Source organism: Rhodnius prolixus, unplaced genomic scaffold (assembly GCF_049639745.1).
Source record: "Rhodnius prolixus isolate KJV_2025 unplaced genomic scaffold, Rpr scaffold_3, whole genome shotgun sequence".
In the NCBI taxonomy this organism is placed as follows: Eukaryota; Metazoa; Arthropoda; class Insecta; order Hemiptera; family Reduviidae; genus Rhodnius; species Rhodnius prolixus.
In genome coordinates this window covers 13,136,311-13,162,580 of record NW_027411603.1, presented here as the reverse complement: position 1 = coordinate 13,162,580, position 26,270 = coordinate 13,136,311, and the positions used below count along the sequence as shown (strand labels likewise).

The following is a 26,270-nucleotide window of genomic DNA, read 5'->3' as shown; positions in this document are numbered from 1 at the left end:
ATATTGTAGTGAAATAATTTTATCCGACATTTTGCACTTGGCTTACGACGGAAATGTTGATAAATTATATAAAAATAATGTTTTATTCATAAGGCTGAAAATTTTTCACTTCACACAAATACGTTTCTAATTAATATTTCAAAATCTAGGTTACCTCTCAAGTGATGGATCGCTATTATCTTTTGCTCATCTAATATGAGGAATATCGCGTTCATGCCAATTGAGTGATTACAAGTAACATCAGTTCAGAGGTTCCTTGATTTTAGAAAAAAAAATTAAAACAAATAAATAAACATAATAAATATAATATTATACTACATGTTTCCACTGATGCCAACTTAGCGATCTAATTCTCTCAATCATAATTACACTTTACTAAATGGTTGTTCACTTTTTTAATTTTCAAAAATACATCAAAGGATTTTCTAAAACCAAGCGCTTTTTTAAAACATCTCATCCAATAATTTTTATTGAACATGATTCCCAAGAAAGTTTTATTAAATGCACTCCTTCCTAAAGTGCTATTACAATAGATGTTTTGATGCCCGTCTTTTTTGGGTGCAAGAGCAAAAGCGCGCTTTGATGTTACGATGGGCTCTAACCCTGAAATTCTGCCGAATTTCTTCAAAAATCTATTAGATATGGGTTGCAGCGAAAAACATTTAAACGAGGGTATGCCCTTTATTTTAAGTAAATTTGAGAATTCTTTGCAGAAAAAGATGAAAAAAATGTCGGATTTGGATGTGGTTGAACGGTATGCTTTTTCAACGATCACAAAACCCTACCGGGCAGTTTTAATTGAGGAGATTTAAAAAACATTTAGCGCTAATACTTTTGAAAGCAATTTCTATAAATATCATTCAGAAATGTTTTCCAATCTAAGAGAGAAAGAAAGAGAGATTGCCTTTTTAATCGTCAATCGATTACGCCAGATCGACATGACGAATAAGCAGAGCATGAATATTAAAAGCCTAATAGTAGAATATAACTTAGTATTATCCTCTAAATGGAAATAGGAAAGTTCGCAGCTTACACATAAATTGATATCAATTTAAATATGATTATTGAAATTCCAGCAGTCCTGCTTGAGATTGATGAATGATAGCCGCTGTACTATTGTACAATTTATTATTGGATTGGAAAAATGTTTTACAAAATTCCACATTGAGAAAAAAAGCTATTTTTTAAATCTGATAAATAAAATGTTGGATAGACATTAAAAACAGAGGTCAGCTATTTAAAAAAAAAAAAAAAAAATAACCTAATAAAATACAAAAACTGTAATTAAAACTAAGTAAACAAAACTTTAGTTAAAACTGTGTAAACAAAAGTAAAAACAAAAAAAACGTTTGCTATTGGTTACCAATGATCGGAGACCTCTCCCCTAGCAGAGTGGATTTCACTGCAAAAATCATTCCCAACAATACAATCCATTAGCAGCGCTGAACAATATTTTTTTAAATGTTCTCTCTTTATATTTTTGCTTGAATAAACAAATAACTCCTTTTTTTTAGTTTTAAAAATTCATTATTTTTATTTTCAAAATGTGTTTCACAAATTGAAAAATTAAAGTAAAATCCCGCATCATGTAAATGCATAAAGTCCCCTCACACACCCGCCCATTCTATCTTCACTCCTCTCTAGAACCTTAATCCTTATTGTTGAGAGTTCGCTACGTTGGCTTCTATCAAGATAAGCGTCTCACATGGGGAACCCGCCCACTATACTAAAGAGAACAGTAGTTCCAAGTTCTTTCTAGTAAACTGATGATGAACAAACATTCTAAAGAAAACAAAATACTTTTATAAACCAAGTTCGCAAAACACCATTTTGTAATCATAGATTGCTTCAACCAAGGCAATAGCGTAACCAGAATTTTGTCATTTTGTCATAAAACAGAAATTTACAACAGTTATCTTCAAATTTTATTTATTTAAACTGTATTTTTTTTTTTTTTTTTGTACTCTACAGAACAACAGTTTCATGTAAGTTCATGATATGCGATTTACATTATTTGCAAATATGCGAAACTGACATTTGTCAAAGGGCTACAGAGGGAAAAGCGAAAAGTCAGTAAAAAACAATACCTTATATCAATACGTTCCTTGCATGTTTTCTCACCTACAAAAATATTGTCCAAAGACTTGATAATCTAAAAAAAAGTCATGCGGAAATCGTCATTGATAGCAGGAAATTCTAATAACGCTATTTTTCATAATAACTATCTCCTACCTGCAAAAAAAAATAATAATAATAATTACAATCTTTAAAACAAAAAGAAACCTGAAATAGAAAGTAACAAAAGCTACATTTACCTAAATCGATGATGCATGTTATCACAAAGTAGCGTAGCTTTAAGATTTTAATTAACAAAATTTTATTTCTGGGCAAAAAAGTTGATAAGCCAAGTATTTAAAATCCTTAAGCTAAACTAAACATATGAAAGAAACAGAAACAAAAATACTTCATGAACTCTCGAAAAAATTTAGTTTACTATTACAGTCAGTGACGAGTACATTTAGTTATTTAAGCTAGCATTTAATTAAATGTAGCAAACATAGCAACAGGAATGATCAACAACGTTAGCAGCTCTGTCTGGTAGGCCAAAGGAGGTTCAGAACAAAAACACTGTTAAAAAGGAAAGAATTGTAGGGAGCGGTTATAATAAGCATCTTTTCTTGATTAATCAAGAACTCCAGTGCAGATTATGTCAGGAATAAGTGGAAATGGGCTCCTCGGGAAATGCCATCGCTAGGCTGCAATGGAACCATGAACCACATAAAGATGAGAGATTCTAGACTTTTCAAGGGGAGGCACTAAACCCCTTTGGCCGGAGTGCCTTGAAGTACATGGATCCGCTCCTTGTTACAATAATAATGTTTAAACTTAAGTGTTGGTAATTAAGTGAAACAATAATGTATGGCATGTTAATACTTTATAATAAAAACGTGATTAATACCTAAAGGAAATTTTAAAATAATTAATTCAACGATATACCAAACCAAATATTATTAGGAAAAGCTAACTATAATTTTAAAAAAGCTCCACTTTAATTATTTCAAAGCATGGTTTTAAAGAGGCAGTTCTATTATTGCACCACTCGTATGGCTTTATTCTGGTGGGCTTAATTAATAATGCTAGTTGCACAAGAAGCGGGAATCAGGAAAACAAAAAATTACAGCAATTAAAACAACTCGCTGCCAAAACAGTGATGATGATGGGAGGTAACGAAGAGTGTGGAACTGATGAAGTACAGTAGAGAAGAATGCTGGTAAACAAACCGGGCTGGGATGTAATAAACCCTTTATTAATAAGAATTGGTTTACTAATTAAACCCTATTCATCAATTAAGTTCATTACTTAATTTTATTATATTAATGCCGCCGTTCAACTCTCTTTTTTCACATAAAATGAGTTCATTATCAATAAACAAATCAAATCTCGTAACAAAAATTTCTTCAGAAAAATATATCAATAAAAAGCGTAGCCCCTAAAAAGATCTAGGAAAATATTGAAACAACCACTCGGTAAAGTGAACTTCCGTTTGCCTATACCAGAAAGCGTTTCATAAATGCAATATCTCTCTAGAATACAAACGCTAATAAATAAATTAAAAGATGAAAATAAAAATAATCTCTTTCGAATTAAAGAAACTCTATCAACTTTACCATTCAACAATTAATCTACTTCTAATCAACACAAATTGTATGAGATAAACGCAAAAGAATTAATTTAATTAACATGTTTTAAATTAATTAAAACTAACACAAATTAGAGATTTATTTTTCCTACGGTCATACGGAAAAGTGCTCCTTATTGTGTGGGCACAGATTTAGAAATGGATTACATTTATTGTGGAAGTAGACTCTTCCAGCATAATATGATAACAAGTACAAAATGGTTTTAGCATTCTTTAGCCCTAACAGTATCATGCAAGCAGTACTTCGCCAGTTTTAGAAACGACGAAAACGGTGATGTTGTTTTTGAGTAATTATGTGCACTACCTTAGATAATTTGATGATGAATTTTTAAAAGCAAAAGACATCATCTTCAGCTAACGAAAACTGAATCAAACTAAAAACTATCCGCATAAAAGGGAAAAAAGCTAAGATAAAAATCAACTTTAAGCTTTGTTAATGTTTCCCTGGCGGTATTTTTTTATTTCATACATGTATATTGTATAAAACAAAAAATCCTGAAAAAACTTTTGTTTACTATAGACTCAAACCTAGTCAGTTCACTCTGAAATAACATTCCAACTATGCTTTGGTACACTTTGCTGAGATAAAGGACCCTCTTAATTTAATTTTTGAGAAAGCACTCAACTCTATGAGGAAGGATAAAAGCTACTGACATACACATAAGAATTTTAAAAAATATTTTATTGTATAAAATATAATAAAAACCAAAATACCTCATTTATCTGCCGGATAAAAGTGAAGTGACAATATGATCTACCCTGAAAACCAGAGATTATTAAAGATATTTAAACTTTCAAAACAACTAATTTATTTAGACTAAATCCTAAATAGTGTACATACTTACAAACGGTCTGATAACTTCATAGGTATTTTCGTTAAGCGATACGCCACCTTGGTATCTGGGACACTAGGGAATATACGTTCAGCTTTCTGCGCCTAAAGTAATGAAACTTAGCAGAGCAACATTTCTATGATTCTTCATTAATCTGTACGGACAGCAAGACGCCAAATGTTTACGCTAAATGTATTGTATAAAACATCCCATCCATAAATTCCTGAAAAAAATATTGGTATTGTGTCAAATTTATAAACTTCGTTAAGTTTTGAGGCCACATGAATATCTTCAAAGTTTTTACTTTGCACTAGGCCTTTATTTGTTTAAACAGAACCGCTTAAATGCAAAAAGAGCGTAACAAGATTTATTAAAACTTATTTATAATGAAAAGTTTATTTCTGAGCGCTCTCTGGAAATGCAAAGAAACCGTTCTTCAATATCTCGTTCAGGTATACTTAAAGAAATGATCGGGTTTGGAAAAAACTGGTCACTTAGACAGGAGTAGAAGATTAAGTAGTGTAATTGGTAATATGGTTATTTACAGAATAATTTCTGAAAAAGGCTCTACCACTTATCCCTGTACTTAACATTGTCAGATACAAACTCGATCATTTTGGTTTGAAATCTTATTAAAATATTTATTTTTTGTTAGCTTTGGAAAACTTGAAAATTCTGTTTAAAATTTACCGCTGAAAGTGCAGATACAAAGAGTGCTAATTGGCAATGCTGGATTAATCATAAATGATAGTCAGAAGCATGTAAATCAGTGCTTATACTTATTACTGTAATAAAAAAAAAGAAGTAAATAATGCACGAGTTATGGTAGGAAAAGACACATATGAATAAAAACGGAAGAAGTCAAAAGACACCCTCCACTACTAATCATCTTATGGGTGAAAACGCTTGAGTTCTGATTGAGAAACGTTTATCATTGAGTTGCTTATATTTTGACATGGAACGAAACAACGCTTGCTGTATTGATTGTTATACGATACTTCTGAAAAGAATAGTGTTACACCAGGTATACGAGGTCTTACACAGAATCCGTTTATCAGTTTATAGCAAGGGTACCAGCAAGCAGAATGTTCTGCTGGAAGTAACTGATGATCTCCGCAAAGCAAATGATTGAACAATTCTGGTTTTGTTTGACATTAGTAATAAGGCATTTGATTGAGTCAATCCGAATCTCGTAAGACAGATCTAGGTTTATCTGTAAGGGCATCACAGTAGTTTGAATCTTCTATTGAAATTAGACTGCAGCAAATCTATTTCTATTTTATTTATTTCGGCTTCAGTTGATTGATGAAGTTCTCCATGGATCAGTGCTCCTTTGTTTTCTGATTTCTAATTTACGCCAGTAACATTGGTCATTTTAATCAAATGGTATTGTATATGCATGACTTGCAGACAGATCTATGATCTCGTATTATAATTGTGCTGTTACTTCATTAGCTGAAAGCATTCAAGTTCAGAAGGAAGTTATTTCAATATCTTCAAGGGCCGAAAGAAACCATCTAAGATTAAATATTTCAAAGACTAAAGCCCAAGTGGGTAACTCCGACTTTATTTATAAAAGTAACTTTAGTAATTATACCCCCCTTACAGAACAATTGAGAATTGTATTCCTTACGTTAATCCTGATACGCACAATTTGGAGCTGATCATTAGCAACTCGCTTACGTGGGCTGACCGCATTCAGTAGATTTCAAACAGAATTTACAAGGCCCTCCCACAAATAAAATATAATTAATAGATCGGTAGATCTTCTCAAGATGCTTATTTTAACCCCTTTAAATCTTCCTCCCTTAGAATACAACTACTTGATGAACAATGATCTAACTCCTCAAAATAATAAAAAAATTAATAAAGAATAAAAATTAATGAAATTTGCATTAGATCTATTTTTAATATCAAACAAAAATCCTAAACTGCGAAAGAAGATGGAAGTATTTTAAAGGGTATAATGTTCCGTTTTTGAATCAATACCCCACACCAGTTTACAAGTATTGAATTAAAACGAACTTTCAAGAACTGAATTAGTGATACCATCATTCTGAAAAGTTCCACATAGCAAAGTCTTTCATTATTGCAGACAGTACATTCTGAAATACACTTCTATATGAGCTTCTAAGAATTTAACAGTTTTAAAAGCAAATTGCCATAGCATACATTCATTTTGTATTGTTTTAAATTATAATGAAGTTTAAAGTTTGTTTTTATTTTTTAATGTGCAATATGTACAGTATTTTTTTTTTTTTTTTTTTTTTTTTTTTGGCGCATCAACATCTGAGGTTATTAGCGCCTGGAGCTTTTTCCAGTGCACTGCCGGCCTCCGGACAGTGTTCTCTCGTTACAGACAACACTGTCCATCACCGGACAGTGAGCTGTAAGAAGCTCCTAGGAAGAGCTTCTTCTCCTCTACTTCACCTCGGTACAAACACTTTCGTTTCAATTCATCCATTGATCAATTCCTATTCATTGTGTATTTTCATTTGCAAAATGGATGGCCTAGATATTACAGTTAACATTTTACTAGCGCTGTTAGGTACCTACCGATCTTAAACTCACCAAATAATTCAACTCTTGGAAGTATGGGATATTCTATCACTTAATATATGTTTGTTTATATTAACAAACCTGAGGAAAATCAACCGTAATATATAATGAATAATTTGAAACTGAATTTAAGCCGCTGTGAGAATACACAGATACACAAAATCTCCTGTTTTATTATGCTCTCCACCTGAACATGCCCATGAATTAATGTTGTTTGTGGTTAATTAATCAATTATGGCTCATTATTAGTAGTTATGGACTTATAGAGTCGCGTTTCACTTTTATTATCTGTTATTTCTTTCTTCAGCAGTACTCTGAACGAACAGCTTTTACAGGTTTATATCATTTTTTAATTTTTATAATGTGAAAAATTTACGTTAATTAAAAGATTTTATTTCTACGATTTTCTATATTTATTTGCATAATTTATGCAATTGAGATATGAACTTTTTAGCAGAACAAAAGACAAGAAAGACTAATTTATGTTAATGACATTAATAGTTTTTTTATCATTCTCTTTCTTAGAAGGAATGTTTTAATAAAAAATATTGGGTAATGCAAAAATTGCAGTATTCCTACTATGTAGTTTTTGCAGGATAATATTGATGTTGCGGATGAATAACAATTATTGTTTAGTAAAAGTTCAGGTTGTTCTATTTTTCATCTAAAAAATATTAATTTGTATAATTTGGGCTAAACTTTGAATGTATAAACACTCCTGAAGTATGGAATGTCAAGAAGAACAATTCTACCTACCACATCTTCTCTTTTATTAGTTTAACAGGGATGGAGGCTGTCGATAATTTAGTGCTGTGCTTGGGGAAGGATGCTGTTTCTCCGAGGACACAAAAAAAAAAAAAATTGCAGGAATAGAAGTGGGAATTTTGACATTGATTGTAAGATAAATAAAGATGAAACCATTATTGAAAAAAAAAGGCTTTATTGAATAAAGAATTACAGATGCTGGCTACTGTCTTTATTTGGGAGAAATTGAAAATGCTACGTTCCGAAGTAAGAGATCTTTTTCCAAAAATACGTGAAGGAGTCCAGTAGGTACGATACTCCTACGAAAGAAGGAGAAGGATTGAGGTGGAAGACCAGACTAAAAAGAACAGTCAAAAGCGATTAATAAGTTAAATGTTATAGCTCTCGGTAGAGTGAAAAAAAAACCTTGAGCAATGTATACCTTTACTGCGAATATGAATGATCACCCTTCCCTAAGTGAAGAAGAGTAGGTCAAAGGAGCTCTGTACTCAGAACTTGACTCAGAACATTAAAGCCGATAAACTGCAAAAAGGAGGTGATACGGTTACTCACCTAGAAGTCCGCTAATTGCCTTTTTTAAAGAAATTTGAGGAAATATATTAAAGTTTATAATAATTAAGGCTACTTGCATGAAAAATAAGAGAAAGTAAAAGTAAAGTAAAGTAATCGCCTACTTTTTCAGGCGGGGCTTAACGTCCAACTACCAATTAGGTGTCGTGGACGGAGGCGACTAGCAAACATACTTAATTTCTTTTATCAACCATTAAATAAAATCCAAGGCCTAAGACCGGGAATTGAACCCAGTACCACAATGCATATTAGCTTTACAGGTTTCGCCTCTAACCTCTCGGCTACCGTGGCGCCTAAATAAGAGAAAGCACATTCCTGGACTAATTTTTTTGCTTTCTTTATCTCATTCTTTTTTTATTTTGGGTATAACTCTCCCTACATTCTTCAACTGTTTGCAAATAAGTTTTTTTTTACAAACTTTATATTTACTGCTGTCTTTTTGAGAAATTCTTCGTCCGAGCTCTACCTCCTATTTAGCTAGTTTAATTTTGGACTAAATTTCAGCATTCGCTACTGCTATGAGTCTTGCCCACCTAGGGATTATCGTGATGGCCAAGAGGTCCTGAAGTTACTATTTCTTTACTTGTGATGGTTATTATCCTATTCTAGAGATGAAAGATGAGGACTGAGTTAAGGTAAGGAGAGCATTTAGCTAAATTGAAATCATTAAAAAAAAAATCTATGGTTCATAAAAATTAATTTAGATCAATCCGTGAAGGTATATGATTATGGATACAAGTGAAGAAAAAGATACGTTCTGTCTGTGCCTTCTTTAGGCTAGATTTCTCGATTCAGATCAGCCAACTCATCAAAATACAATAAAACAATTTAACAATGGTCCAGAAGGCTTAAGTTTACGTGAGTTTTGTAGTAAGGAGTCCTTTCTAGAGATTATTGAGTCTTTTTACTGAATTAAAAAGCCTTAAAGTTGTTCAATTTTGCTATTTGTTCAATCGAAGCTTCTTGCCAATATTCGTACTCTACAGAGACACCCAAAAATCAAACAACAAAATCATAATTCCCATCCATCTTATCGGAAATTGATTGATACAAATATGTAATTATAAACTACTTGATGGTCAGAAAATTCACTTGACAGGAAACGAAGTTTTTGATTTATTATAGACCAACACTGTCTGACATTGTACTCGGCATCCCGTTCTTAATTGTAAGAACTAAATACCAATACATAATACAACACAATACCTTGTTCTTATTTTGGGATCATTATCCAAAATTAGATTTCCAATTGTAAACAAAGAAATAGGCCTTTTTTGTAAACACTGTCTTACTACTTTTGTAGGAAACAAAACATATTGCATTGTTAACTGTTCCATCAATTTTGTTCTAAATATACTGCACTTTAAGAAGAAATAGTCTATATTTTTGTGATCTGGATTCTGCTTAATTTAACCAAATATTTCGTTTTTAAAAATCTTATTTATATTTTAACAATGCGGAATTTAAAAGGCTAACAGTAAAATTGAAGATTTTTGCTGTTTTGTGATTTTATTGCTTTTTATTATTACTATGAATATTACCATCATGACCAAATAATGAGACGTTAAGCTAGACGGATTTGTGAAAAGTTATGGAATGTCATAAATTTCTAGACAATTTACTATCTTTTTCTTCCAGTTTTCACCAGAAATATACGTTTTGAGGTCTTGTGATTCTGAAAATTGGTTTTTATAAAATGGTTTATGGATAGGCTCCCCTTTATAAAAGTACTTTTCTTAAATTTAGGAAGCTATACACAAAAAAGACACAATTCCACTTTATAATTTCCATGCCATGTGATCGTGGCCAAAAATTACGCGACTACGCCAGGTCAAGTCACTGATTTCACTGACAGTGATTTCAAGACACTGAATTCTTTTAAGAGAAGACAATTAGAAGAAAATCAGGACTGCAATCATATCTTGAAAAGATCTTTACCACCAATCGTTTTAAATTTGACGAATTTGATACCTGAATTGTTCGTGCTTTGTTGTAATCTTGACTGCTGTTACAACTCTTCTCCGAGGCTGCTCATTTCTTTATTGGAACTAGTGTAAATGCAAAAGCTAGGCTTCTGATGCTTTCTTAGTTTTGATTTTGAAAAATAACAGTAATAGTAACACTATTTTACTTGAAATTATTATAAAGAACTTAAAGAAAGTTTAACATCGCAGAAAAAGTACTATGAAAACATACCAACCGTGAACCGTACCAATCAAATAGTTATATAAAGTGGGGCGGGTGTCGGCCTAGTTGTCAAAAGTGTGGTTTTATACGGAGATCCCCAGTTCAAATCCCGCGTATGACTAATTTTTATTTGATATAAAAAATTGTTTTTAGTAAAGTATGAGCTTCCGCCACCGTCCACGATACCTAATTGGTGTTGGACGATACGCCCCGCCTGAAAAAATAAGCGATTACTATTTACTTTTTTTTTAATATAGAATAAAAGTTATCCATAACTTCTTTTGGTAGAATAAGTTTAAACAATTGCCTCCAGAGTGCTCATCTGTTCTATTGATTTTTTTAATGATTTCTATTTTATAATCAATCTCAATGGGAAGCATTCTTTCTCATTTTCTATTCGCAGTCTTGATGAAGACTAGAGTTTCAAGATTTTAAAAAGTAAAACTTGGTTTCTTTGTTTATAGTTTTTATTTTACAAAGTTCTCTAGTTTAAAATTAAGTACAGTCTTGAGTAACTTTATATTTGTTCCCGGACCACTAGCGCAGACTAGTGGATTGTTCCTAATGGGCTTGTGCGAAGCAAAATAATTTATGTATTCCTTTTTCATTTTAAGTGTTGCGCTACTAACTATAAGTGATCAAGGAAAGATTCTAAAGTTTAACCCAATTGTTGTGAGTATTTAACTTATTTAGCCAAAAAAACTGGTATTGGAGCTGTAGGAAATGCCTATGGTATGTATAATTTGAATAAATTGTCACCAGCAGTCGTACATGTGGGACTTCAAAAAAGTGATAAGCTTCATTGTTTCTAATTTTCAACTAGATGATAAGGAATAACCAATCGAATTCTCATGAAGCTGTGTGAGATTATTAATTGTGTAGATTCCAGTTGCCTGCTTAAAATTAATAGGAATATATGCTTCTCTTTAGGTTAGTTTTTTAAAGTATCCCTAACATTGATTAGGGAATTAACCTGGAAACCTGGAATTAAAAAGTCATTTTTTTTTAAATTGGGCAATTCAAAGTGGTCTGGAAATATTTACCAACTATTGTATTATGAAATGGGTTCATTTCTAATGTTATTAACGTACATCCACGCTACGCATCTCGGTGGCTTATCTTTCCTGTTATGCCTTTTCCCGCGCTTTTATCTTGTTCCCGCTAAAGATCTGTAGCCTCTCTTCTATGACTTACGTGTAGTGTTCAGCTCAATTGTTTCCAGCCTATAAAACAATGTATCTCGTTCGTCTGCTGGCAAGACGAAGGAATAACAACCGCCTTCCTGTATAATTTAAATATCATCACCAGTGTTTTCCTCCATCTGCCTTATAGTTTGTCCCCTCGGTGTTCTTATTTTTGCCCTCTTTACGGCCCAGGCCCTTTCAGCCTTGACTCCACTTGTGTCCAACCTTGACAGGGGTTGGGGCTTACGAACTAAGATACTGGAGACTACCCTCTCTGAATTCCCGCTTCTCCGCGCGCTTACATTTACTTTCAATCGTTAATTTTTTTAATGTTGCTCTTCAGGTTAAAATTTGCATTAATAAAGCATTCAGGAAAAATTGAAGAAACAATTTGTCGTTTTAAGCTGCAATGACCATTCAAAATTGAGCATAGCATTAAAAAGAAATTTGCTTGAAGGACAAGAACGAATTAACACAGTTTAAATCTGGTAATTTTTAAGGATTTTATTTTATTCATTTACTTAACTTTATTAGAGATTTTTCACTAGAAATATAAATAGTTTTTTAAATTTAAGCAAATTCCTTGAATGTTGTACTGCTAAAGAATTAATGCCATTTTTACTTTGGTTTCAAGTCAATTATTAGCTCTTGGTTTCAAGTCAATTATTAGCTCTGAAAATAGGGTTTACTACCCAGTACTGATTAATCGTTCACCAATTGAGACTTTAATTAGCAGCAATTGGAAAATTTCATAAATCTTAAGTGATATGTATAAACTGTCTGTCTTAGTTGAATATTCACTGATAATAACTTGCCCTTGAATGTAAGTTGTTAACTTTTATCTTGAAATTTCTATTAGACTTAAATTATTGAGTTAAGGTATTTTTCAACTAGAGGGGCATACCATAAAAACTAAGCAGTAGATTTAATCTCATTTCGTCGACTGTAGATTTTTGAATACTTAAGGAACAAAGCTTTATGTATCCAAAGGAACGTTTGTTCTTCCAACTCTTGTAATCAGTGCTCTCCGTCTAGTCACTTTAAAATATTGTATTTAACTGGTTACTCTCGAGCAGTTTTCATATAGCGTTCAGAATAGTTACCTTTTGATCCAAATTCTTGCTCCATTTCTTATGCATTTTTCTTGTAGATAAATACAGTATTCACACATATTTATTATTTAACTAGAATAAAGCAATTTAAATTTTTTTTTCAGCACTCATATGATTTTCTACGCTCCAGAAACCTGTCTTCAAAACTTTAGAGGATGCCAGAAGTCAACTTGAACGCTACAGATCAAGTCAACTAGGCTTCTTGGGTAATTTCATATTTTTTTATTTTTCATGCATGCTGCCTTAATTACGTTAAATGTTTATATTTTCTTAAATTATCTTGTTTAAAACAAACAGTCCCCAGACTTCTGAGAGAGCAACTTCACACTTCCGTCATGGAAGGCTTTCTGGAGGGTAATAAAATGAAGGGTAAAAATGTAGGCTCTTTTAGTTTCTCCATTATGCCAGAAAACTTGGTAAGGCAAAGATCCTTTAGGTAACTGTTCTTAGGGAGCAGTTTATTTATTTATTGCCCATTTTCCTTTGAAATACTAACATGTAGATATATTTAAATCTACGAATACAAAAATTTTGTTGTTGGTTGTTTTAAAATAAATCGCTCGCAGACTCAAAAAATATAGATCAGTTTCTTCTAATGTAATCTCACTCAATTGAATATGTCACTCACCACTAACCACATATTATTGTAAATTACCGTCATCTCTTCCGACAAAAGCAGATCCCATTACTCCATAACTAAGTAAAGTTAATTTGCAATTTACAGTTATATGCAATAGTTTATTTATTTATTTATATTCCTCAATTTTTACTGGAAACACTACTACTGTCAATATTTTTTTGTAAATGTACCTTATTTATTTTAAATATTTGTTTATATGAAGATTTAACTCTTCCCACAAATTATAATAAAGCTTTATCAACACCCTTTACAGAGAAAAAGCCTCTCCTTTTGGAGGATTAAGAGTTCGATTTGTGCAATTCCAGTTAATAAAATTCAAAAGAATGCAAAATAATAAGAGTACAAAAAACAACAAGCAATTAAAATAAAGTAAATGAACCGTTAAATAAGCAAAAGATATTATATATAATGAAAACAAATTAGGCTACATAATTTACAACAATAAAATAACTAAAATATCACTTCCTTGTACATTAATAAATTTAACTTCTACAACTCAAAATAATTTTCCATAACTTTATTCCATACACCTCTATCTCTTGCTGTCCACCACCCATTCTGACTGCCATCTCATCTTTCCTTCTTACTACCTGACGACCTCTTCTTCTCTTCTGATTTCTTGGCGTCCACTCAGAATTTCTCTTTGCCCACCTTTTATCTACCTTTCGAGCCACATGACCTGCCCACTTCCACTTTAATCGATGGGCCTCCAATTGTAAATCCTGCATTTTCCCAAATTTTCTTCGTACTTCAACAATACTTTTCTTTTCCTGCCTTTCTACTCCTAACATTTTATTCGAAGCCTATTGGAAAGGTATTTGGTGAGGGCCCAGTCTGGCATCTATACAGAATGCAGGAGGTAGATTCACTGAGAAAGTACTTTTCGTTTCAGATCATTCGAAAAATGTCCTTTATAAATACTTTTAAGTGCCCAAAATTTCTTCCATCTCCTATTAATCCTTGTATATATTTCTTCCTCTCTCCTGCATTTAAATGAGATGGTTTGTTCTAAATAATTGAAATCCTCTACAAATTCTAGTTCCTCTCCTTCGATAATAAAACCTTCCCCTTCTCTCGTGAATATTATTATCTTAAAATTACTTTATTCAAATTGTTCTCCACCCTAAAAAACTTGTCAGAGTTAACTTCAAGGTACGTAGCGCAGATCAGTGTACTTATTCCCTAAGACTTTATCTGACTTGCGGAAAAAACTTCTTTTAAAATTTTAGTTCTTCGTCTAATAGTGTTCTTTCATTAAATTTGCCTGGGATAATTATCTCTTAATTGAAAAGTAATTTCTTATGTTCCCGGTTATACCTTATAACATGCTTTTACATAAATTGTAGAAAAATATTGAAGTTAAAGTATACTTATCTTTCATTAAAACCTTTCTTTAATAATCGGACCTATCTTTATTTTCAATGTACTTTTCAATTACTTTGAGGAGTATTCAACTACTAATAATTGTTTTTAATAAATATTTCATTTTAGCTATGCAGTTGTAAATTTCAAATAAAGTGGGGACAAAAATTAATAAACAAAAGCTTCTCAATTAAAGCTATGTAAAGTTCTTTGTAATGAAATTACTAACGTAGGGACGCAATTTAATTTACTAACTGGTAATTGCATTTTTTTTTATTTGTTTTTGTTTGATGCTTCACTTCCATTATCGGGGTTTCCCCTTGGTATTGGAGTTTCCGTTTTCGATCAGCAAGCAACTGTGGCATTTTTTTTGAATGGATTCCTGTTTTCCTTTCTAGCAGACTTTGCTTTTCTTTTTTCGTAAGATTTATCCCCAATTTTCCCATTCTAACTCTTAATGGAGTAAAATTATTGTGGCTTTAGTAGTTACTGATAGAATTTAGAATTATGGTATTCTTTCATTTTTCATACTAATTCTTGCGTTTGGAATGATCATTCACATTCACATCATTCAACGTTATTATTTTACCAACGATTTTTGACGCACTATATCACTCGAGAGGGGGATCAAATCCTTTTTGAACAGAAGTCGATACCTCTTAGTCCACACTTCAAATATATCTTCGTCCAGCCTTACAGTTGGTCCTAAAACTCATATTTTTTACTCCGTTCCTTCTCTCTTTTCTGTTTCTTCCTTAATGCATTTCCATTGTGTGATTTTCGTTTTGTTAATTTTGGGATGAACTTTAACATTATTTCAGCTATTTTATCTATTCTTTCTTGTCACCCTTTTCAGGTTTAAAAACCTCTTCTATCGAAGTGAAACAATCTACCTTCTAATATAATAACGATCTTTAAATTTAAACGTATTTTAATCGTGGTTTCTTATAAAACCATTCAATAATTGCTCTGTCAACCTCCAAAATAGAAAACTCAGCTAGTGAGAAAAATTGACCCTGTTAAGCGTAGCGCCGGCTTTCATCGAATTTTTAGATTTTATTCGTAATCTTGTTCAGAACTGGTGGTGCTACGTCTCGTCTTTAATAGTTCAAATATGATTATTCAAGTCGAATGAATCAGTCGCAAGAACACCGACAGCAGCCACGCTAAATAATACTATTAGAGAAAATGAATGTAAAACGAAATTTCTCCCAAAATTTTTGCGTCTAATTATATCTCCGCAACTGTTAACTGTTCCGAAAGTTTTTTCTTAATGTCCATTATAGGGTATAGTGTCCTGGTGGAAGTAGTGTGTCGGAGGTGGACGTTCACAAATGTCAAGCAAACAAAATGAAATTATATCTAAGTTGTGGGAGTGAGAGCCATTATAGAAAATGGATTAGCGCCTCCTAAGGATGAAACTAACTCATAGTGGCAAGAAATAAACAGTTATTCTTCGTAAATATACAATTTTATTTTTAGCCCAGTCAAATTAGGATTTAACGTCGGAATGGAAGATAATTAGCTATAAACTTGTATAAATCTTTAATGAGTTGGCTCAAAAGTTTCATAGAATCTTGAGGACGCTTCACCGGAAATCAGTGGTCAGAGGTCACGAAAATCGGTTTTTAGTAAATATCTTGTTTCCTTTGCTCTAAATAGCATTTAAAGTTAATCCAAAAGTTGTAGATCATAAAATTCTGTACAAATTTCGTCCAATTCAATTTTTCTTATATTCAATCGTTCTTGAGATAGAGCGCGAAGAGGGGGAGACGCTTAGATTGTATAATAACGTAATTTATGTTACAATAATGTTAGGTCTACTGAGTAATTCAGTACATAGTAAGTTTTATAAAGTTATAAAAATATTATAATTATTGAGAAACCGCAATGACTAATTAATTTATGTATCTATATAAATGTATATAAATAAAAATATAAATGTTCGTTTGCTCAAAATTTTAAATCTTCGAAAGTTCTTTACCGATTGCTTTGAAATTTGGACACAACGTTGTACTCAAGTACTGGCGTATTTTTATATATCCTGAACCCACCGGTTACAACGTTAACTGCGTTCTTCACGTTATGTCAAAATGATGCGTTTACGAAAACACTGCTGTATTTGGAAATGCCTTCCTATTACACGTGGAACGCGAGTAGAAAATCATTTGATCGACGCATACGAGAACGATTTTACGGGCAACCTGACATACGTATTTAAAGAAACTACGATAGGCTAACTGTACACCGTGTATCCCAATCAAGAGGAATGCTTCTTTTTTAGATAAGCCCTGTCCAACGACTTCCAGCAATTAAGAATTTTTACATCGTGTATTATAATAAAGTAATCAGAATATGTTAGAAACAGGCACTACGTCAAGTTATACAAATTATACACAATAGTCTCGCAAGTAGAGGTTTAGAAAGAAAGGAAACTACAAAATCATTAATTGTGCTGTAATTTTCTTAACTTCATTTTCGAACATTTTACTTTTATGCCAAGCGTATATTTGTACCCATTAGGTCATCAGGTATTAGTTTTAAAGAGCCCTTTTGGTGCAATGAATGAGTTTACGAATTGTAATCTTGAGAATTTTAAGCGAGAATCATATTCATATCAACTTCAGATTTTTTATGTAAGTTATCGAAGATTTTTCAGCATGATTTTAAGTTAGTATCAACTAAAGAAATAATATCTATGTGACCTAAAAAAACATTGGTTCTGCACAAATAAATTGAAGTAAAAGTTTTAAGGCCTGTTCTAAATAACTAACAAATTTGTTTTTCCAGAATGACCTGCTTTTGCTAACAGAGATCAAACTAGCCATATTTTTCTTTTTGGAGAATTAAACTACACTTCCATTTCATTAATCCTCTTTTTAAACTGATTAATAGCTATAAATATGATGGAATTAAAATTTCATTTCATTGTAACTTAGAAATGTTCCCTTTCCACTCTAGAATATTACCACAAGTCTAAATTAATTAAAAGTTAGTTTTTCTTAATGTCAGCTTCTAATAACCACTGTTATTTTTAATTAAATTGAATTAAGGTTTTTATTTTACACAATCTGTTCTGAGTAAAAGTAGAATTGAATTTAAACCTACCACTGATCATTTAAATATGTTTTTAATTACATAAATAATATGGTTTTTAAATTTACTAGATTAACATTGCAATTATATAATCTTGTTTTAAATGTTCCATTGAGATAAAATTGGGCTCCCAGTTTGTCTTTAGACAACTTGAGATTTTTCGCTGATGGCTACGCCTCGTTAGAGGCGAGATCTGCAAAACTATGTATTGTGGTACTGGGTTCGATTCCCGGTCTTAGGCCTTGGATTTTATTTAATGGTTAATAAAAGAAATTTTCAGTAAAATATGTTTGCTAGTTGGCTTCGTCCACGACCCCTAATTGGTAGTTGGACGTAAAGCCCGCCTGAAAAAGGGCAATTACTTTACTACCTACTTTATTCAGATCAAATTTTGTTATTTAAAAAATGAGACAATTTCTTTGAGTTGCTGAAACACACAGCTTACTGATCAGATCAATGCCATTCAGATAATTTCCTAAAAATATTTCAGAACCAAGTCTCCTCTCGTCGAATAAACTCAGATTATCCATCAATGAAAGAAAAAAAAAGGTTAGGTAACTAATAAAAATAAAATAATTCAAAATATAATATGTGTACCTAAATATTATTAAGAGCATAAAATACAATAATTTCATTGAACAGTGGCCGCAGATATGGTAGTTTAACGTTCCAAGAAAGTATATAATAATTATTAAGTGTATGATATCTTTGATTTAGAGGCCAAAAGTTAGTTGAAAACAAATCACAGTCGAAATTGCGGCTCCTCAGTTGTAATTGACTTTACAGGTTCGTTATTCGTTAATGTACACCTTCACAAAGATCTCTTGGGTTTTTTTTTTTTTGGAACCGTATCCCGTATACGGACCATTACCCAGGAACCCAGGAGCATTGTCTTTTCTATACTGTTCCTAGACCCGCTCTATATTGAGAGGAATACCATTTTGTAGACACATTTCTTGCGGTCGACACTTATTACCTTCATGCAGTAGGTCATTAGAGGGTATCATATGTTTAAAGCACATTAATGTTTTTTGGTTATTTCCTCTTTTCAAAAGCAATGATGTTGTAACGAGATGGCCCATTAGTGTTGTCGCTATGTACTTCTTCAATTGGCGTGCGTTTATTTATTTATTAGTTGGAACATGTGCTGGCTTTGTATTCTCTGTATCGTTACTTTCTATTGAGGGGGGTCTAACATTTTCAAACTGGTCACCCATATACCTCGCAGAAGAGCGTAATTATCTTAACCGCATTTAGCTTTTTCATATCCAGAGAGCATTTTTCCTGTATCAAAAATTAATCATTGGCCGTTGGTACTTTTTCTGGAGTGACTAACACCATCGCTTGGTCAAGGGCATTTGTTAAATTTCTCAAAGACTATCTCGTGCAGAGGATTGCTCGCACTTGCTAGTATTTGACATTTCAGAGTCTAGGCTGAAGTGACTCGAACATTTTTTCTCTTCATCTACATCGAAGATAGAAGAAAGTGTAGTCAAATTTTAAAAAATCTTTGGCCATGGGCTAATGTTGCTGCGAGGTCATCGCAGTGTTGTAACCTCAGGCCGCGCTATGGAGTTTGAATACAGCAATGCTGTAATTGTATTAGTTGGCAACTCCAGTATGTCCTTCACGCGTCCGTTATTTTTAATAATCTATCTACGGGAGCTCCTTTATACAGTACCCTGTTACTTTCATTCTCCTCCAGAGTTTAGCTTTCTTAATTGGTGTCCATAAAAGTCTTTCAAACATACAAAATAGGTATTCACTTATTATTGAATATTTTATATTATTTTTTTATTAATAACCCAGTTTTCTGAAGAATGTATCAATGCAGACCTTACAAGTGTTCTGTACCCATGACTTTTGATTCTTTAGATATCAGCTTACTTTTAAAATGCCTCAACAGCCCAGTGTAGTTTCTGCCACCAGAATGCATTGATTTACTAGCTTATATCTTGAGAGGAATCCACACATTAATTAGGATCCTAATTAGATAAAAATCTCTACTTTTTTTAAAAAAGGGTTACCGCCAGTGTAACTGAATTATTTGTATGAAATATGTATTCGTTTGGTCTTTGTTAGCAATTAGGCCCTTTATCTTGGCCGATCTTTTAATATTCCGGAAGCGCTCAATGATCTCTTACTTCTATATCTATATCATCATAATTACTAAATCTATGCATGATCTATTAATTCCGATAATTCATGCCTGAAAGATTCTGGGTCAGATCTTTAACTCGACATTCTATTTAGTAGAATTAGTTTGGTGAAGATTAATGCTCATTCTATCTTATAGCTTACTTAAAGTCAACAAATAGATGTTGAGTTTCAATTTTGAAGTCTAGGTAGTTTTCTAGGATCTATCTCTTGACGAGACTTACAAGTAGACAAGACAAGACAAGTTGACTTGCTTGCCCGAAATCCACTCTTATTATTTTATCATTTAATTTTGTTATCTACATTTAGATAAAACATTTTAAACTGAATACCTCCTTAGTTGCTTCAGAGAAGTGGGTCGCCTTTTTTAGCGATCAAACAGATAACATTAGTTCTTCACATTCCAGTAAGTTTCACATAGGTATGTCGATTCTCCCAAAGACACAGTGGAATAGGCCAGTCAAAGGTTCCCTGGAGTGAAATTACTAAAGCGTCAAGTCGTCACACTCGTCATCATCCTTATACTTTTAAAAAACTTTTTCCTCAGTTAGTTCCTCCAGGATTGGACATTCCATCAATAGTTGCTTACATGCAAGCGAGCCCGTGTGTGTGTGTGTGAGACATATGTGTAAGTGAATGTATGGAGTGACACTGAAATACCACGGTAGAAGGTTTTCACAGCACACTCTAGGGTACTCCACATGAAGGCTTCGTTAAAAGTCGGTCAACTGGAAATACCACTTAACTTGATACTGGTTTTTCACTTTTATAGGATCCTGATTCCCACAAATATAACCTCAAAGATTTTTTTTCCCTTTTTGCGCTTAATTCAGTTTGTTTATTGTGATGTTTTATTTACTATTTTTTTATTTTTTATTTTTATAGGCTTAAACGTTATTTTGTTTCCTTCACTAATAAATTTATTTTATTTTAATTTATATATTTTAGTCTTAATAAAAGAAACTATTGCATTCATGTAGCTTGTCGTATTTGAGATTTTAAAGTCTGATGGCAGCCTCCGGTGCATGAAAAGGCTCCGTGTGCCATTTATCTTAGATGTTACATTCCTCATTTTAATAATGGTGTTTTTAAGGACAAAAATTGAAACAGTTTTTGAGAATATCTCTAAAAAAATGAAGAAAAAAGTTCTATGTAGTCGCATGATCATCACATTTTCTTCAAATTTGTTATTTTCGCCATAAATTTAACCATAAATAATATACACTAGATATCCGTTAGAGGTGTTGGTTGTATCGACCCTTCTTTCTCCTCGAATTCTTAAGAGGATTTCTAGAATTATTTTTTAAATAAAAGTATTAAAACTTTTTTTCCCTTAACCATTTATGAGTAAGACTTCAGTAACTAGAAATCAGGGCAAAAATAATACTTCTTCTTACCAGGATTAGAACAAAGAAGAAATCTTACTTTCTCTTACTGTAGTAATATGAGACTTACGTTTCCAAGTTTCTGAATCCACAGAAGACGAAAAAGATTTTTCGAAAATTGGTTATGTTAAAATATCCAACAAAATGGAATACGCTAAAAATTCAAAATTTATATTTATTGTAGCTGCCATCTGATCCCGATAGTGAAGATTTGGTTATCTTGATTTTTTTTTTTATCTGTTTATAAATATGTTGTTAAAGCGAACTGTTTACACCACAAATAGATTTCCTCGAAACGTTTATTAGAAAATGTATGTTTATAAACATAATAATCTCAGTAAGTGAAAATGTTCAAACATATATTGTGCTTCTGAACAGTGCGAAATAAAAATCAAAACACAAAGTTTTTGTCTGTTAGTAAACAGTTTTCCGCAGTTCGGAAAATAAATTTGTGGTAGACCAATACAATCTGGTTGTTCACTGACAACAAGAACCACAAATGATATTCCCTGAGAGAACTTTACTTTCTATTTATCCTCCTCATAAGTTTGCCCCATCTCAATGCTCTTAATTTTTTTTCTTTCTGTAAACAGAAAGAGAGAAACTAGTACGATCTTGTGAAATTTCTGATATCCTGTTTTTATCCTTTAAATAACCATTTAAAGATGCCGTGAATCCATAAAAGTGATATGAAAATAATGTGCGTGTGTTTATGGCTCAAATCAATAACTCGCTCAGAAAATCTGGAGGTTTAGTATTATATATATATAAAAAAAAAAAAAAAACAGAAGTGGCACAATTTTTTGTTTTTTGAGTTTTTCTCGAAAACGATTTCAGCAATTTACTTAAACTCGGTTACACATTTTTAGATGTTTAGATGTAGACTTTAGAGTATGCATATAGAATATTATTAATGAATGCTTTAGAATTTTGAAATTATTAACGTAACAATTATGCTTACATAAATTTAGTAAAGGAACTTACATAATATAGATAGCCCACCTCCAACAGTTGTTTAGTAATTAAGCCCACAGGGAAGAGAACTAAGATGTGAGTCTTTATTATCAAACTTGTTGGTTCCCGACATTGGTACTCATTAATAGTAACAGGACATATGGTTCAAGGACAAATTAACTGATAATCATGAAGTTAATCCTTTCGATTCTCTACAGTGTAAAAAATAAAGAAATCGCCTTTTTTTTCAGGCAGGACTTAACGTCCATTGATTTTATATGAAATCGGTACAATATTGAGGTGACTGGTGAGTCGTTTGTTTGATGTGATAAACAAGCAGAGATATGTGAGGTGTTTGTTTAGTTTGTGATAAGATGTTGAAACGAAAATTATTTAATTCTTTAAGGAAATTTAATTCTATGTCTTGATGTGTAGCCTCTATCTCCATAAGTTCATCTTTTAATGCTGGAATACGAGATAGTTACGACTTCCACGTCTTGAGAAGAATTAAGAGTTTGACGTTTTTCTTCCTTTCTCAATTATACTAAATCTTTGTTTTAGAGGTAAATCCTTCCTTTCTACAGACTGATTTGTTAGAAATTTTAGCGGAAAATCATGGGAACATATCTAAATATATATATATATATATATATATATATTTCTATGATTTTCCGCTATGTATATATATGTATGTATGTATAAATATTTCGAAGCTACGCTTTTTCTTGCAATTATTGATGATCAACCCTTATACAACTGACCTACAGGCCAGTTTTAATATATGGAATGTCTGAGTACATTGTCAGAGTACCGTGCACAATGAAAATAACCAACCTCCCATCACTATCATCGAAGTTTCATCCCAGATTGACTATTTGTATTCAAAAAGACATTATTTTATAAAAATGCCGCATTGTTCGGCTACTCTTAAATAGCCAGTGAAAGTGTGCTTAGATACACCGCGCATCTTTCATAAATGTGTACATTGCGTGGAAAAATAAATATTAAACGAAATTATCGTAGAATTTGGGAATGGTTTAACTTAGAAAGCCTGAACTTAGAAGTAACAGGTTTGAGTCTAACATGTTGCACATAGATTTTTTTTTTCTTCCAAGGATTCACCATAATCTGCTTACTGTCCAGCATCGGCCAGTATTGTATGTCACAAATGAACTCTCTACTAGAGGCCAGCACCGCATCTGTTCTGGGTGGTGCGGTACACAAGAGTAGACGCGTCTTATTAAGATCACTAACAGCGGCAAGAAACCGTCCTAAGATTACTTTTTAACCTCAAAGAAATGAGTAAATAAAAGGCCTTGAACGCCCTTTTCGTGGAACTATTCATCCTACCAGTATGGGCTCATTATTGTAAGATATATTTTTAATCTCAAATCCTCTTAATGTTTTGAGAATGCGTTCCCAAAAAATGGTTAAACACTATATTATCTTCTATCGTAGTTCATCTCCAATATTTGATCTAAAGTAAAAATAAAAATCTTACCATCAGATTAAAGTTAACTTATTTATTAATAAGGCTGTTATTTTCTCACAATGGTTAAAGAAATTTCGTTTAAAAAAAAAAAAAAAAAAACTGATTTGGAATTATAAATAAATATTTGCCATAAGTAAAATTTAAAGAATATTTTTTTAGTGCCGGAATGTAGTGGAACTTGAAGGAGAAATTAGTTTAATTCAAATTCTCAGACACATGACTAAAGTACGAGACGACTCCCTTCTGCTTACAAGACCACATACCACCACCTTAAGTAATAATTAGAAGATATGAAGAGTAACTTGAATCTGTACTCTTACCAAGTTGTGATAAAGAGGGCACACGTACACCCATAAAATATACCCCATCTTCCTATGCATGTACTCCATTTACAACGATTTCACTTGATGTGGTAGTTCTGAGGTTACTTTTATTATTAAATTTCCTCCACAGGTTGCGACATTTCTCTCAACCAGCACATTTACCACAGCTCCAACATTGCACATTCTATATTTGGATAGTTTCTAATCAAATTAGAAAAAAAACTCTAGTGGGACTCACAGGATTTTCCCTTATCTGGACATGGCAAAAGATAGCCCGCAGAGGGAGATTCCCTAATCCAACTAGAACACATGTTTACTTCCAACCCCGAAATTTGCAAAAATCTATTAAGAAAAAAATCCTCTCAATAGCTTTGCGAAGAGGAGCGTCAAGCTCTTCTGGGCATTTTCAAGCTGAACATTTAAAGAAAATTACTAGTTTATAATAGTAAGAGACTCGTGTAAGAGAAAGTCATGTGAGAATTCATGTCAAATATTTTATATATTGCACATATGTTTAAACAAGTTTCTAAGGGCAATTACTGTATTTGGAAGTGGGTAAAGTGCCCCTTTGTGTTATATTATCATCCCCTCACTGAGCCAGCATGGCCCACATCACTACGGTGAAAGGGATGATAGAGATTGCCGTCTCAGTTTGGAGGCGGCATATTTCCCCTCCTCTCACTTGACATATTGACAAAAACTTCATGGGTAGCAGGTTGTAAAGGAAATGTTCTTTATATAATGTACGAGAACAAAGTATTGAGGAAGTAATATAACAAACTTGCTTGTTCACCGGTTTGAATTAAGTAGGCCAACATTCTTCTTTTTTCATTCTTCTTTATTCAGGAAAAGAATCAAAATTAAAAAACACTGGATGCATATATTTTTAAGAGCCACTCTTGAGTGTTAAGAAATTTGAATAAAGACATAAATAAGCTCTCAATGGGTTGAAAAGGAAACTTGGTATAAGTAGTTCAAAAAGTGAAGTGGATTTCTAAATTTTAATTCCACAGTTAACAAACGATTATTTCAATTTTTATTTAGTCTTGTTTAGTCGTCCTACCTATCTCTAAATGTATTATAATTAGTATCACAATCATGATATATTTTTTAAAAAGAGTTTACAAATTTTGGGGGCGCCTGGACGCGGAAAAAAAAATTTAAGCGCATGTTGCCTGTATGTATTGTGTGAACGGAATATCGTACCGAAAATTTGCAGGAAATCCAAGTCTGTTTTCTGTTAAGCACCTATACCTTCTTTAATTCTGAGGTTTTGTCAAATCTGCTGATTAGAAGAGCGATTTGTTATTTTTTTTTTGTTCTTATTTTGGCGGTTATTCAAAAATTTAAATCATTTAAGGACCCTTATGGGTAACTGATTAGACAGGCGTTCATTTAGAACATATAGTGAAATTTATGTATAAATTACTAGCTTTAAATTATAATTAAAAGAAAGTAAATACGAAGTGAAATTCCAAATTTGTACTAAATTGTTAAACGTGGAAGTGCCACGTTGCTAAAATAGATTTTTTTTTAGTTTTTAATAATACTTCCAAAAGTTGTTCCAATGATTTATACATGTAGCTATTACCTTTTTTTTCAAACGTTTTTCCAAATAACTTCATAGGGTTTAGGTCAGGTTCTCCCCTAAAGTGCCTTTTCAACATGCTGTACCGTTTTTATTCTAATTCAATATTTATGAATTTTCCCTCCGACGGTCATGAACCAGTAAGAATGTATTTTGTTTTTCGTTTATTTTGTATTATATTTCTGAATATTTATGAATTTAAAATGTACAACGAACATTCCTTTCTTACAAACAATATGTGCGAATATACTTCTTTGCTTTCTCAAGCGTTTCATTTGATCTTGTAAAGAACATAGTTAATGTCTAACTCTTTTGTTTGAAAGTTTTGCTCAGTGAATATTAAATTTAGTGTAGTTTTTGAGG

General features: G+C 32.2%; 1 protein-coding gene and 1 long non-coding RNA gene across 4 annotated transcripts in view; one reads left to right on the top strand and one right to left on the bottom strand.

Annotated features, from left to right (window-relative positions):
* LOC141453851 (uncharacterized) overlaps nt 1-26,270 on the top strand; it is a 100,573-nt gene that overhangs the window by 3,678 nt on the left and 70,625 nt on the right. Inside the window, exons 3-4 of the long non-coding RNA XR_012458260.1 lie at nt 12,142-12,286; nt 13,015-13,116. This is a non-coding gene — a long non-coding RNA (uncharacterized lncRNA). The remainder of the gene's footprint in view (nt 1-12,141; nt 12,287-13,014; nt 13,117-26,270) is intronic.
* LOC141453850 (G-protein coupled receptor dmsr-1-like) overlaps nt 1-26,270 on the bottom strand; it is a 186,464-nt gene that overhangs the window by 94,052 nt on the left and 66,142 nt on the right. The window contains exons 3-5 of one of the 3 annotated variants that reach the window (XM_074127523.1): nt 4,546-4,756; nt 4,415-4,459; nt 2,088-2,232 (exon numbers count right to left, since the gene is read on the bottom strand). The exons of 1 other annotated variant lie outside the window; for it this stretch is intronic. The gene's annotated coding sequence lies outside the window, so the exon portion shown is untranslated. The remainder of the gene's footprint in view (nt 1-2,087; nt 2,233-4,414; nt 4,460-4,545; nt 4,757-26,270) is intronic. One more of the 3 variants, XM_074127522.1, reaches the window with a different exon arrangement.